This window comes from Sorex fumeus, unplaced genomic scaffold (assembly GCF_029834395.1).
Source record: "Sorex fumeus unplaced genomic scaffold, SorFum_2.1 ptg000032l, whole genome shotgun sequence".
Taxonomy (NCBI): domain Eukaryota; kingdom Metazoa; phylum Chordata; class Mammalia; order Eulipotyphla; family Soricidae; genus Sorex; species Sorex fumeus.
In genome coordinates this window covers 6,701,091-6,713,396 of record NW_026606089.1, presented here as the reverse complement: position 1 = coordinate 6,713,396, position 12,306 = coordinate 6,701,091, and the positions used below count along the sequence as shown (strand labels likewise).

Sequence of the window (12,306 nt, the reverse complement as noted above, 5' to 3'; positions counted from 1 at the left end):
GTACACGGGACTGAGGTGAGAACAGCAAAAGGCTCTAGTTTAATGGTCTTAATGAAGGTTTCAGGGAAGGGCATTAAAGAAGACTCATATACCATCTTCCAAAAGAATTATTTTGTAAAACTGATGCCTTGGGTATGGTAAAAGATAATATGGTAAAAACCATATTTTTCTTTCTAGGACATTAAAGTTCTAAATCTATCTATTGAAGCTGCTTTGAGACACATTCCTTGATTTGGAATCACTGTCTGCCACAGGAGTGAGTAAGGACAACACTCAAAGTAATAAGAAGAGAAAAATATGGAAAAATTAACTCATAAAATGTTTGGTAACATATATACTAAAATTGAAATGATACAGAGATTAGCATGGTCCTTGCACAGAGATGACATGCAAACTTGTAAAGTGATCCATATTTTTGTTGCAAGAAGAATTAACAGGGCGACTTTAAGCTAAGACAATCCACACAAGTACAAAAATTCTACATAAAGATAGCACAAATCCCCATCACAACAATCTCCTCAATGTCACTGGACTAAATGTGCCAATTCAGAGGCACAGAATGGGAAGATGAATTAGAAAACTGAACCCAACATTCAATTGCCTGAAGAAACACTTCTGACCAATCAAAGCAACCATGGGCTCAAAGTCAAAGGCTGGAAAACAATTCTTCAAGAAAGAAAAGAACACCTCCACAAAGCTGGAGTGGACATACTAGTATCAGACCATATGGACTTCAGGCTATAGGTTATAAGAGAGAGTGAAGGTCATTTCTTCATGATCATGGGATCTGTACATCAGAAAGAACTCACCCTCCTCTCTGTAGGTGCTCCTAATGACAGACCAGCAAAATACTTAAAAAAACTTCTAAAAGACTTAAAGAAAAACATTGAGAGCAACACAATACTAGTTGGAGATTTCAACACTACTTTGTAACTTCTCAATAGATCAAACAGACTAAAGCTCAGCAAGGAAATATTTTTTAAGGGAAGTAATGAACAACCTTTGGCTTAGAGAAGACATCAAATGGGAAATAAAAAGTTTCAGGAAACAAATGAGAACGAGGACACGAGCTACCAGAACTTGTGGGACACAGCAAAAGCAGTGTTAAGAGTAAAGAGTATAGCTCTGCCAGAATTCATCAGGAAGAAAGAAAGGGCCTACATGAATAAATTAGAGCTCAAGATTTTGGAAAATGACCAACAAAAGTAGTCCAAACTAGGCTGGAGGAAGGAAATAATAAAAGTTTTACCAGATATCAATGAGCTAGAATCCCAAAATACAATCCAAAAGACCAATAAGAGCAAAAGCTGGTTCTTTGAGAAAATAAATAAGATCAATAAACCACAAGAAGCCTCTCAAAGAAACAAAGAGAAAGAATTCTAACAAATGGAATCAGAAATGCAAAGGAGCATATCCTAATAGAAAATACAGAAATCCATAGGATCATCAGAGATTATATTGAGAATCTTTACAGCAGGAAATGAGAGAATCTTGAATAAATTGATAAATTTTTGGATTCCAATTACCTCCCAAGGCTGAACCAAGAAGATTTGGAATACTTGAACCTATCACTACCAAGGAAATTGAAAGGATGGTTAAAAGTATCCCCCCAAACAGAATCCCTGTCCCAGATGGATTCAATAGTGAAATATTTCAAACCTTTAAAGAGGAAATGCTGCCAACATTTATCAAGATTTTCCAGGAAATTGAAGAATCATAAATACTCCCAAATAGTTTCTATGAGGCAAAGATCACCCTAATACTCAAATCAGACAGAGACACCACAAAAAAAGAAAATTACAGACTTATTTCCTTGATGAATACAGATACACAGATTCTCAAGAAAATACCAGCAAAGAGAATCCAGAAACTCAACAAAAGATCACACACTATGACCAAGTAGGTTTATCTTGGGGATGCAAGGATGGCTTAACATTCTCTAGTCAATCAACAGAATACAACATCTCAATAAAATAAAGATAAAAGTCATATAATCATATCAATTGATGTAGATAAAGCATTTGATGAGATCCAGAACCCATTCATGATGAAAAACTCTCAACAAAATGGGAGTTGAAAGTACTTTCCTCAATATAGTCAAAGCAAATTACCACAAACCTAAAGCAAGCAGTATTCTCAATGGGGAAAAACTGAAGGCTTGGAGCAGAAATCAATGAACTAGAATTCCAAAATACAATCAGGCACAAAACAAGTTACCGACTCTCACCACTCCTATTCAACATAGTACTTGAAGTATTTGCCATATGATTTCGGTAAAAAAAAAGATATCAAAGGCATCCAGATAAAAAAAGGAAGAACTCAAGCTTTTACTATTTGGAGATGACATGATACTATACTTAGAAAATCCCAAAGAATCTAAAAAAAAGCTCCTGGGAACAATAGATTTGTTTAGTAAAGTAGCATATTACAAAATCAATATCTGGTACTCCATGGCTTTCCCATATATTAATAATGAAAGAGAAAAAAGAGATAGAGAAAAAACAATCCCATTCACAATAATACCTCAGAAAATCGAGTATATTAGAATCACCTAAAAATGTTAAGGATCTATACCAAAAAAAAAAAAAAACTTACAAAGCTCTACTTTACGAAATAAGAGAGTATATGAGGAAATGGAATCACATCCCATGCTCATGGATTGAGAGGTTTAACACTGTCAAAATGGCAATACACCCCAACGCTCTATAAAGATTTAATGCACTTTCTATAAGGATACCCATAACATTTTTCAAATAAATAGATTAAACACTCTTGAAAGTCATACACAACAATAAACTCCCATGAAGAGCTAAAGCAATCTTTGGTAAAAAGAAGAAGGGAACACCTTCCCCAACTTCAAACCCAACTACAAAGTTGTAGTAATCAAAATACCATGATATTCAGATAAAGACAGGCCTCAGATCAATGGAATATAGTCAAATATCCTGACGCTGGCCCTCAGATTATTATTACCTAATCTTTCATAAAGAGCTCAAATACATCACATGTAGCTTGCCAGGCTCTGCCGTGAGGGCTGGATACTCTCTAAGCTTGCCGGACTCTCCAAGAGGGGCAGAGAAATCGAACTGCATCGGACATGTTGGCTGCGTGCAAGGCAAACGACCTACTCGCTATGCTATAGCTCCAGCCCATTAGATGTATTCGATATACCAAACACAGTAACAACAAGTCTCATGATAGAGACTTTACTGGGCCCGCTCAAGCAAATTGCAGCCAACATGGCCGACCCGAGTTCGATTCCTCTGCCCCTCTCGGAGAGCCTGGCTAGCTACCGAGAGTATCTCACCCGCATGGCACAGTCTGGCAAGCTCCCCATGATGTATTCCATATGCCAAATACAGTAACAACAAAGTCTCCAATGGAGACGTTCCTGGGCCCGCTCGAGCAAATCGACGAACAATGGGAGGGCCTTTACCTTTACCTTACCTTCATAAAGGCTCAAGAAATATGAAATTGAGCTAGGAAGTCTCTTCAGCAACTGGTGCTGGGAAAACTGGACAGCAACATGCAAAAAAAATATGAACTCAGACCTCTTTATAGTGCCAGGCAGAAAGTCAGATCAAATGTATTAAAGACCTCAATATCATACCTGAATTCTTAAGATATATGGAGAAAAATGTGGGAAGATTCCTGCATGACATTAAAGCTAAGGGAAACTTCTAGAATGAAACACCACTGACCAAGGAAGAGGAAGTGAAGATAAACAAATGAGACTACATTAAACTAAGAAGTTTCTGCAGCTCAGAAAAAATGGTGACCATGATAAAAAGAGAGCCCAAATAATGGGGAAAAATTATTTATGCAATACCCATACAATTAACCTCAAAATTCTGACTGCTGTATCATTAAGAACTCTAAATAGTTCCTGTGAATTTTATTCTTCTTCACATATATTTACTCTAAAATATTTTAGATTTCCTTTTAAACGACAGGTAAAAAGGTAAATTTATGAGTTTTTCTAAAAATTAAAAATACCCCTATACATAGCCAGGTGCGACCCAAAAAACAAAAAAAGCAAGCAAGTAAGCAAGCAAGAAAGAAAGAAATTAAAAATTAAAAAATAATGCAGTTTGCAATGCTAAGGATCAATCCCAGATCATCATACAATGGAAGGCAAATGCTCTTTCACTGAGTTATATCCCTGTTCTTAAACATTTAAAAAGTTCTTAATTGATGTCTCATTGCATTATCTTTTTTAAAAAATGCTTTTCTAAATATTCCTGGTCGCCAATGTACCTCCTACATTTTGACCCTCGTTTCTCTTCTATATTTGACCTCTAAGACTCAGTTGTCACCTTATCCTTCCTATAGCCATGTTTTCCTTGGAAAAAGTTTCCAAGATCATGTCTGGCTTGCTTTAACTTGGCATAAAATGGAAACCTTATTTTCTGTATGCTCTCATGCTAGAGGAGATGATGTTTTCGACCCAGGTGAACTCTTTTCTGGGGAACTTTCTGGCTGTTTCTACTTGACTTCAAAATATCTAAAGGTAAGTCATCATCTTTTTTTTTTTTTGCGTTTTTGGGTCACACCTGCTGATGCAAAGGGGTTATTCCTGGCTCTGCACTCAGGAATTACTCCTCACGGTGCTTGGGGGGACCATACAGGATGCTGGCAATCTAACCTGGGTAGGCCGTGTGCAAGGCAAATGCTCTACCTACTGTACTATAGATCAAGCTCCCCCCCCCGCATCCCCATAATTCATCATCTTGAGGGCCTCAGATTTTTACCTTCCATTTAGAAACTTCATCTTTACATTGACACAGTAAATTGAAACCATAAAACCTTTGAGTGGCATGTTATAATGGTAGCAGCCATGAGCAAACATTGATAACCTATAAGTTGGCATGAACGAATTCTGTCTCAGAGGCTTCACTTCTGAGAATACCTGTCACTACCTCCTTTCTGTTACGTATCCCAGGATCAGAATCTACATCAGGCCATCAGTAGAAATTGTTCACCCGAAAGCTAGCCTTCCACTGGGATCAGAATCCATGATCCATCTAACTTGTAATTTTTCATTCATGACTTGTTGACCTTGTTTCAGTTGGAGGCATCCAGAGCATAAACTCAGCTTTCCCGTTGTTTCCACAGGAAATCCAAATACCTAAGAATGTTATCATTTATGACGCCACTGTGAAAGATTTTTTTGGAATCCCACCGTAAGATACTATCATTAATGTTATAATATTACTGTTCTCAATAGTCCAGATCTCCCCAAAGATCTCTCTACCCTCCTCACTCCAAGTGCAGACTCCAGTTTATCATGCTCCTGAACGTAATTCTAATAATTTCACTCAGGTTATCCCCTAAAGTGCACAAGTTAATTTCATACCACTCAAAGTTTTTATTCCTAAACTGCCAGAGTCGGCTTGGTCCTCAAGCTTGTGTTCTCCCTTGAAGAAATACCGTGCTTCCTTTCTCTATGTCTCTCTTTGCTTGATTTGTTAAACAAGTGTTCTCTCTTGAACATATATTCCATTCCACCCTACACCGGTTTAACAAGTTTCTAAGTGTTTTTCAGTAAAATCTATTTTGCTTCACTAAACTAAAAATTTTAAACCACCAGAGCATTGTTTAAACCAATATTTGTATCTTTTAAACCACAAATTTTGAAAATGAAAGGGGGTAAATCAATGGAATACTACTCAGTTGTATGAAGTGAAATCTTACTATCTGTATAAAATTGGATCACATGAGGATATTATATTTAGTGACATAAACCAGGCAGAGAAAGATAGGCATCATACAAGTTCATGCATATGTGGTATATGGAGAAAACAAATTAAAAGGATAAAATGAGACAGACAAACGTCTATAACAATATTTATATTCTATGATTTATAATTCAATTAATAATGGTTTCTCATACACATAATTCCAACATGACACTCCTCATTCTCTCAAAAAATAACCCCTCCCTCTCCCCCAAACCCCCAGAATCCCTCCTTCCCAATCCCCTGACTCAATTGTGTGGATCAGTTTTCCCCTTACATTGGCCTTGAACCTTTGTTGCTACCTTGCTGTGTGTCTTTACATCCCACATATGATAAAAATCTCTCTGTATCTGTTCCTTTCCTTAAGGCTACCTTTACATACATGATATCCTCTAGTTTCATCCAATGTTGAAAATTGCATAGTTTTGATCTTTTCAAAGCAATAAAAACAAACTTTAGAACCATAAGACTATTTAATTACCAGATGGAAAGGTGTAATCAAAGTGGAAAAACTGAACAATGGTGAATGACAGAGTAGGCCTTTCAGTAGTGAGTGTAATATGATACATGAACGTTGATTCTGCATAATCCTAAAATTTATGAAATTCTAGTAATTCTATAATGTAATTTTAAATAATCAAAACAGTATTTAAATAACTTACATTTATATATGATTTTGACGTATATTTTGTGTCAAACTATCAGAAATAAAAATAATGTGAGATAGAGATACTGTGTATCACTATACTTTTAAACAAGAGAAGTGCTGAAAATTTCTGTGTCTTGATGAACTGTCATATAAATTGACTCCAAAATCAAATTAATATACTCAAGGAAAAATAAAGGTCAACCAATTTAATCTTTTGCCTTCACAGAGGTTGCCATAGGCTGATCTCTGGCAGACAAAACAATTTTTATATTATTTTTTTAAATTTTTATTACTGAAACACCATGAGGTACAGTTGTACATTTACAAATTTTTGTTCTTGGGTTTTGATTATACAATGATCAAATGCCCATCCCTCCCCCTGTGCCCATTTTCCACCACCATAGATTCCAGTATCCCTTCCACACCTATACCCACATCCCACCCTCCCTCTGTGGCAAGGCATTCCCTTTTGTTCTCTCTATCCTTTTGGGTGTTGTGGTCTACAAAAGAGGCATTGAGTGGCAATTATATTCAGTCCACAGTCACAATTTTTATTTTCAAAGGATTTCTTGGCAGAGATTTGCTATTCTTTGCTAGCAACCAACTCCTTTTCTTCTGCTTTTTTTTTTCTAGAAATATATACTTATACTCAGACTGACTAGTCATGGCACCAAATTGACAAATGTACTTGTTTTTACTTCAGTTCTATTTCCTTATTACCACATATTATTAGCAGTGGATAGAAAATAACTAGCCCAAATTTCTTGGGGGAAAGGGAAATGTTTATGCTTTTCTTAGTTTGGAAAATCGCTGTCACTAGTATAGGGATATTCATCTAAATTTGTAAACGCAATGATTAAGAAGAGGTAAACCATGACTGCCACTTCAAGGAAGAACGGGTTTTCAGAAATATCCTAGCTTTCAGAAGGATGGCTCTGGCTTGCATGGGGGGCAAACATGAGAGCTGTGAGCTACTGGCAGTTAACACATGCTCCGAGGCTATGTGGTGACAATGCTGAAAAATGTGGAGAGCCCTGATTAGGTCGGATCATGGGGTAGAATGGAATGATGACAAGAAAACAGAGCAACAGAACAAGATAATAGATTCCTTTGTACAAAAGTTTTCATCTCTAATGTATTAATCTGTGAAAAAGAGAACCAACTTCTTATCATTCTTCCTGGCAATATATTATCCTTACACAGTGCTTCAGGGAAAAATCGCTCCCCTTGTTAGTTAATATAGCGTGAATATCTGTGAGGTCTTTGAACTCTATGTATACACTGCTGATGACTGAAACCAATCTCTCTATTTAACTATTTAAACTGCAATGGTCTCACCATTTAACTCTCGAAACTCTGATGGCTCCAAATCTTCTAAGATCAGCTTTCATCTCTTCCATGATATCCAGGTTTCTCTTCCCAACTGTCAACTCTCCCTTTCTTTCTCCCTCTCTCTACCAACTATGGTCTCCCTGCCAAAATTTGCTAAGACAAGATTTCTTGAAATATAGATTAAGTTGACTTCTCTTTTTTTAAATTTAGGCAATTTTGATTTTCAAAGTCATTTATAATGGAGATTTTTCATTCAATATTTGAATTCCAATCACACCACCAGTGTCTGCATCCCTCCACCAACAAATGACCCATTTCTCCCTGCATTCCCACCGATTTCCTTGACAAACACATTTTGAAGTTTAACTATTGTACTTTGGGTTCCATACTTACAGTAGTGTTGGCATTGGTGGTTAAGACATACACCTCAACTTTTTCTTGCTGGCCTTCCTGGATCAATGCCCACTGACACCATGTAGGGGAAATATATGAGAACAAATCATTAAGCTCCAAATTTTTCTAATATCTTTAAACAATTCTGATCGAAAAAAAATAGTGTAAACTGGAGGGGACAACCCCTTGGCAGCCTGAAAAGTCTTTTCATTTTTCCACATTAAAAAGAGGAAATCAGTGAAGGAGGTCTGGCATCACGCAAGTTAGTTGACCCTGCTGAGCTGTGGTCAACAGAGTGTTTTGTGCTCTTCTCCCCTTCCACCATAAGTCCCAACCCCATTAGTTTTTTCTCTTGAGTCCGCATAAAATAAAAAAAATTTACCACACAGGCACCCATGTAATGAGACCAGCCAAGGTGATAAAAATAAATTTCAGAAAACTCATAGGTTACTCATGGTGGTAGAAACTAAATATCATGTTTTTTTATTGAATCTGCAGGAGACACAAATTACAAACCTTTTCATGATTCAGTTTCATTCATAGGATATTTCAACTTTCAACCTCCATGACTATACAGTTCCATTGCTAATGTTCCCAGTTTCTCTCCCACCACTCCCTCTCCCAACCTCAAACCCCACCTGACAGCCTACTGTCTCTACACTATGGCAGGCACCTCTTTCTCTCTCTTTATCTCTCTCTCTCTCATCCTTTGGGCATTATGGATTGTAATACAGATACTGAGAGGTTATCACGTTTATTCCTTTACCTACTTTCAGCACTCAGTTCTCACCCAGAGTAATCACTTCCAACTCTCATTGTCATAGCGGTCCCTTCTTTATTCCAAATGCCCGCCTTCAGCACTTGTGGCAAGCATCCAACCATTGACCAATTCTCCTGGCCTGTGTTTCTGCTATCCTTGGGTATTAGTCTCATATTCTGTTTTTTTATATCCAAAAAAAGGTGTAGTCCAATCAGTATACACCTTTCCTTCTGACTCATTTCATTGAGCATGATATTCTTCCCTGTACATCCATTTATAAGCAAATTTCATGATGTGATTTTCCTGCTAACTGCGTAGTATTGTATTGTGTAGGTATAACATAGTTTCTTCTGGCTATTGTGAATACTATTGCAGATGGTATTTCAGTTATAAATATCATGTTTAATGTAGCTTACATAGGAAAATACTTCCCAGGTTCCAAACATAGAGAATCCACTTACAAACCCAACTTTTTTATTTTTTAAATAATATAATTTATTATGATGCTTTCTAAAAAACTGAAGCTATTAAAAAAAACTCAGGGTAAGCATATTCTATAAAAGTAAAAAATAATAATCTTAAGGAAGGAAAACAGCTACGTGTTCTTGCTCCTCCAAGATCCATGTGTTTCTTGATATATTGTCAATATCTTTCTCTAGCCTTAAAATTCTTCAACTTCATTTCTGAACACTATTTAAAGTTATATTAATTTAATAGGTGTAATCAGCTTTATAGAATGTTTATTTGTTTCTTTCATATTTTGCATAAACAATGTTTGAATTAACCATAGCACTGTAACACTGTCCTCCCATAGTTCACTGATTTCCTTGAGCGGGCACCAGAAACATCTCTATGGTGAGAATTGTTGTTAATGTTCTTAGAATGTCGAATACGTCACATGTAGCTTGCTAGGCTTTGCCATGCGGGAGGGTTTCTCTCAGTAGCATGCTGGGCTCTCCGAGAGGAGCAGAGGAATCGAACCCAGGTTGGCCACGTGCAAGGCAAACGTCTTACCCACTGTGCTATCGCTCCAGCCCATATATAGATTTATACATATATATGTGTATTTACACACACATACTTATCTATATATTCTTCTTTCACATTTCGTGAGTTCCAACTCATATTTCTTCCTCCTCCAATTATTTACTACTTCTCTCCCCCTACTTCGCGCGCAACTAACTTTCCGAGTGCCCTCAGATGCATTTCTGAGGCCAGGATAAAGGCATGCATAACACATAAATGCAAGGGAGGCACAAAGAATATATAGATAAATTTCATATGGACATATAATTGTGATGACTAGTTTACAAACTGTACTCGCTTCATGTACAGACTTCCTCATCTCAGCAACTGTGTATTCATACTCCATGCACTGTCAAATATCCAGCTAAAGTCCACAATCAACTAACAACACTCCCCTACCAATTTCAGTCATTTGCTTCCCCTATTGTAAGGACAATTCTGATGTCAGAGTGTAAAGGTTTGATTTTGCTTTTGTTTTATTAGTGCATTTAGTTTTTTTTCTTTATAATCCAGAAACAAATCAAATATTTTTTTTAAAAAAATAAAGGACAGGAGGTGATATCAGGCAACAAATGAAATAGTTGATCTGGCTGAGAATCAGCAAGAATCTTTCAGGTCAGTGTGACGAAAGGTACATCCAGTTTCCCTTCCCAGTATATTTCCAAAGGGCTGGCTTGGAGCAGGGTACATGCTGGGAAGAAGCCCAGGAGACTAGCAGTGTCTTGAACATCTAGGGGCCTATTTTCTTCTTTGAAAATGTAATGGTATTGACCTCCATTGCAAACCACAGCACCCTAAAGCAAAGAAAAAGCAAAAGGGAATGCCCTGAGGTAGGGCGGAGTGGGGGAGATGGGGGATGGGAGGGTCACTGGGATCCTTGATGGTGGAGAATGGACACTGGTGGAGGGATGGGTACTTGATTCTTGTATAACTGAAACCCAAGCACAAAGGTATGTAAGTCTGCAACTGTACCTCATGGTGTTTCACTAATAAAAATAAATCGATAATAATATAAAAAATTAAAAATGCTATCGGCTGGTATAGGAAAAAATGTAATGGTGTTGACTAGATTACATCAAGATAATTTTTAGTTATAGGATGCTATGATTCATCTTTGATTCACTGATTGATACTTTGAAATGTCCCAGTTCATTCTCATTCAGAGAAGTCATTTATTTCTTCGAGTATTGATTTGTACAGGGAATTTCTCAGAAAATTCTTTACATAATGTATATTGAGGGACTCAATGATAATGTTCTTACTACCATTTTCAAAGAATACAAAAATACACTTTTAATAAGATTTTCTTGGTTCTCTATATAAAAGATAAATGACAACAATTAAGGTTAACTCAAGATTTTCTAAAGTGCATTACATTAGTACTGGAAAAAAAATTTTAAAAGACTCTGGGAGAGGGGAGGAGAAAAAGTCATGGATCTATAAGGATTAGTAAAAGTCTTTGGGTGTGGGGGGGCAGGGCAGTGACTAGAAAAGTTGAGATCACACTCAGTTATGTGATCTAATCTCTATATATCTATTCTCTAAATTAGATGCCAGCGATGTATCCACACAGGTGTATTCATATGACTATCATGTACACTAGTGAGATCCAGGGAAATAATTCTTAGCACTGACATTGTTGGAAATTTATGTAATAATCTGGTTTTTATGATTAAGTTGTTATGATTTCACAGGCAGTGTTTGTTTCCTTAACCAACCTGGAATGTCTTTAAAAGACCAAATATAGGATAATTCTTTCATTTTTAATTAAATATAGAAAATGCTGAATTTACAGGTTAAATGGAGATGAATATCTTTTTTAATATTCTATTTGGGACACCGTCCTTTATTTGTTTTATTAGGAACTGAATGTGGTACACTATAATCTCTAATTCCATCCCTAGACCTCCCTTCTCTATTTGTACCAATCAAGACACACTTCACTTTAGACCAAGATTTCAGTAATCTCAACTAAACATTAAAGTAAAAAATAAGTCTGATCAAATAATTCTGTTATCCAGCAGTTATTTAGATGCTTACACCAATGAACAGAATATTGAGAAAGAAATGAATACTCCAAATTCTGTTTGAAGAAGGCACAGAATACATGTTGTAATTACCATATAAAAGAAAGAAAATTAAAGTAAATTCCTTGGTAATTTCTGGTAGTCTTGGAACCATGTTGCCCATGGTATAGTCAGCTAGCTAAGTCTTCCTTAACTTGGATTTCCCTTGTTCACATCCCTGATATCACTCTTTTCCTGCTCAGTTCCCATTCCCAGTATATCATATTACCACCAGATCTTGTTGTTTCAAACTTTGTTTTCAGAGGAACCCAATTTTCCAGCCCTCCTTTTACACTTATTGTCTCTTTTCCCAACATTTCAGACTTTTCTCCCAACATTTTT

At 36.5% G+C, this 12,306-nt stretch overlaps 1 pseudogene; it reads left to right on the top strand.

Annotated features, from left to right (window-relative positions):
- The first annotated feature begins 318 nt into the window (after positions 1-318).
- On the top strand, positions 319-417 carry LOC130025883 (uncharacterized; annotated as a pseudogene).
- The last annotated feature ends 11,889 nt before the right edge of the window (positions 418-12,306 follow it).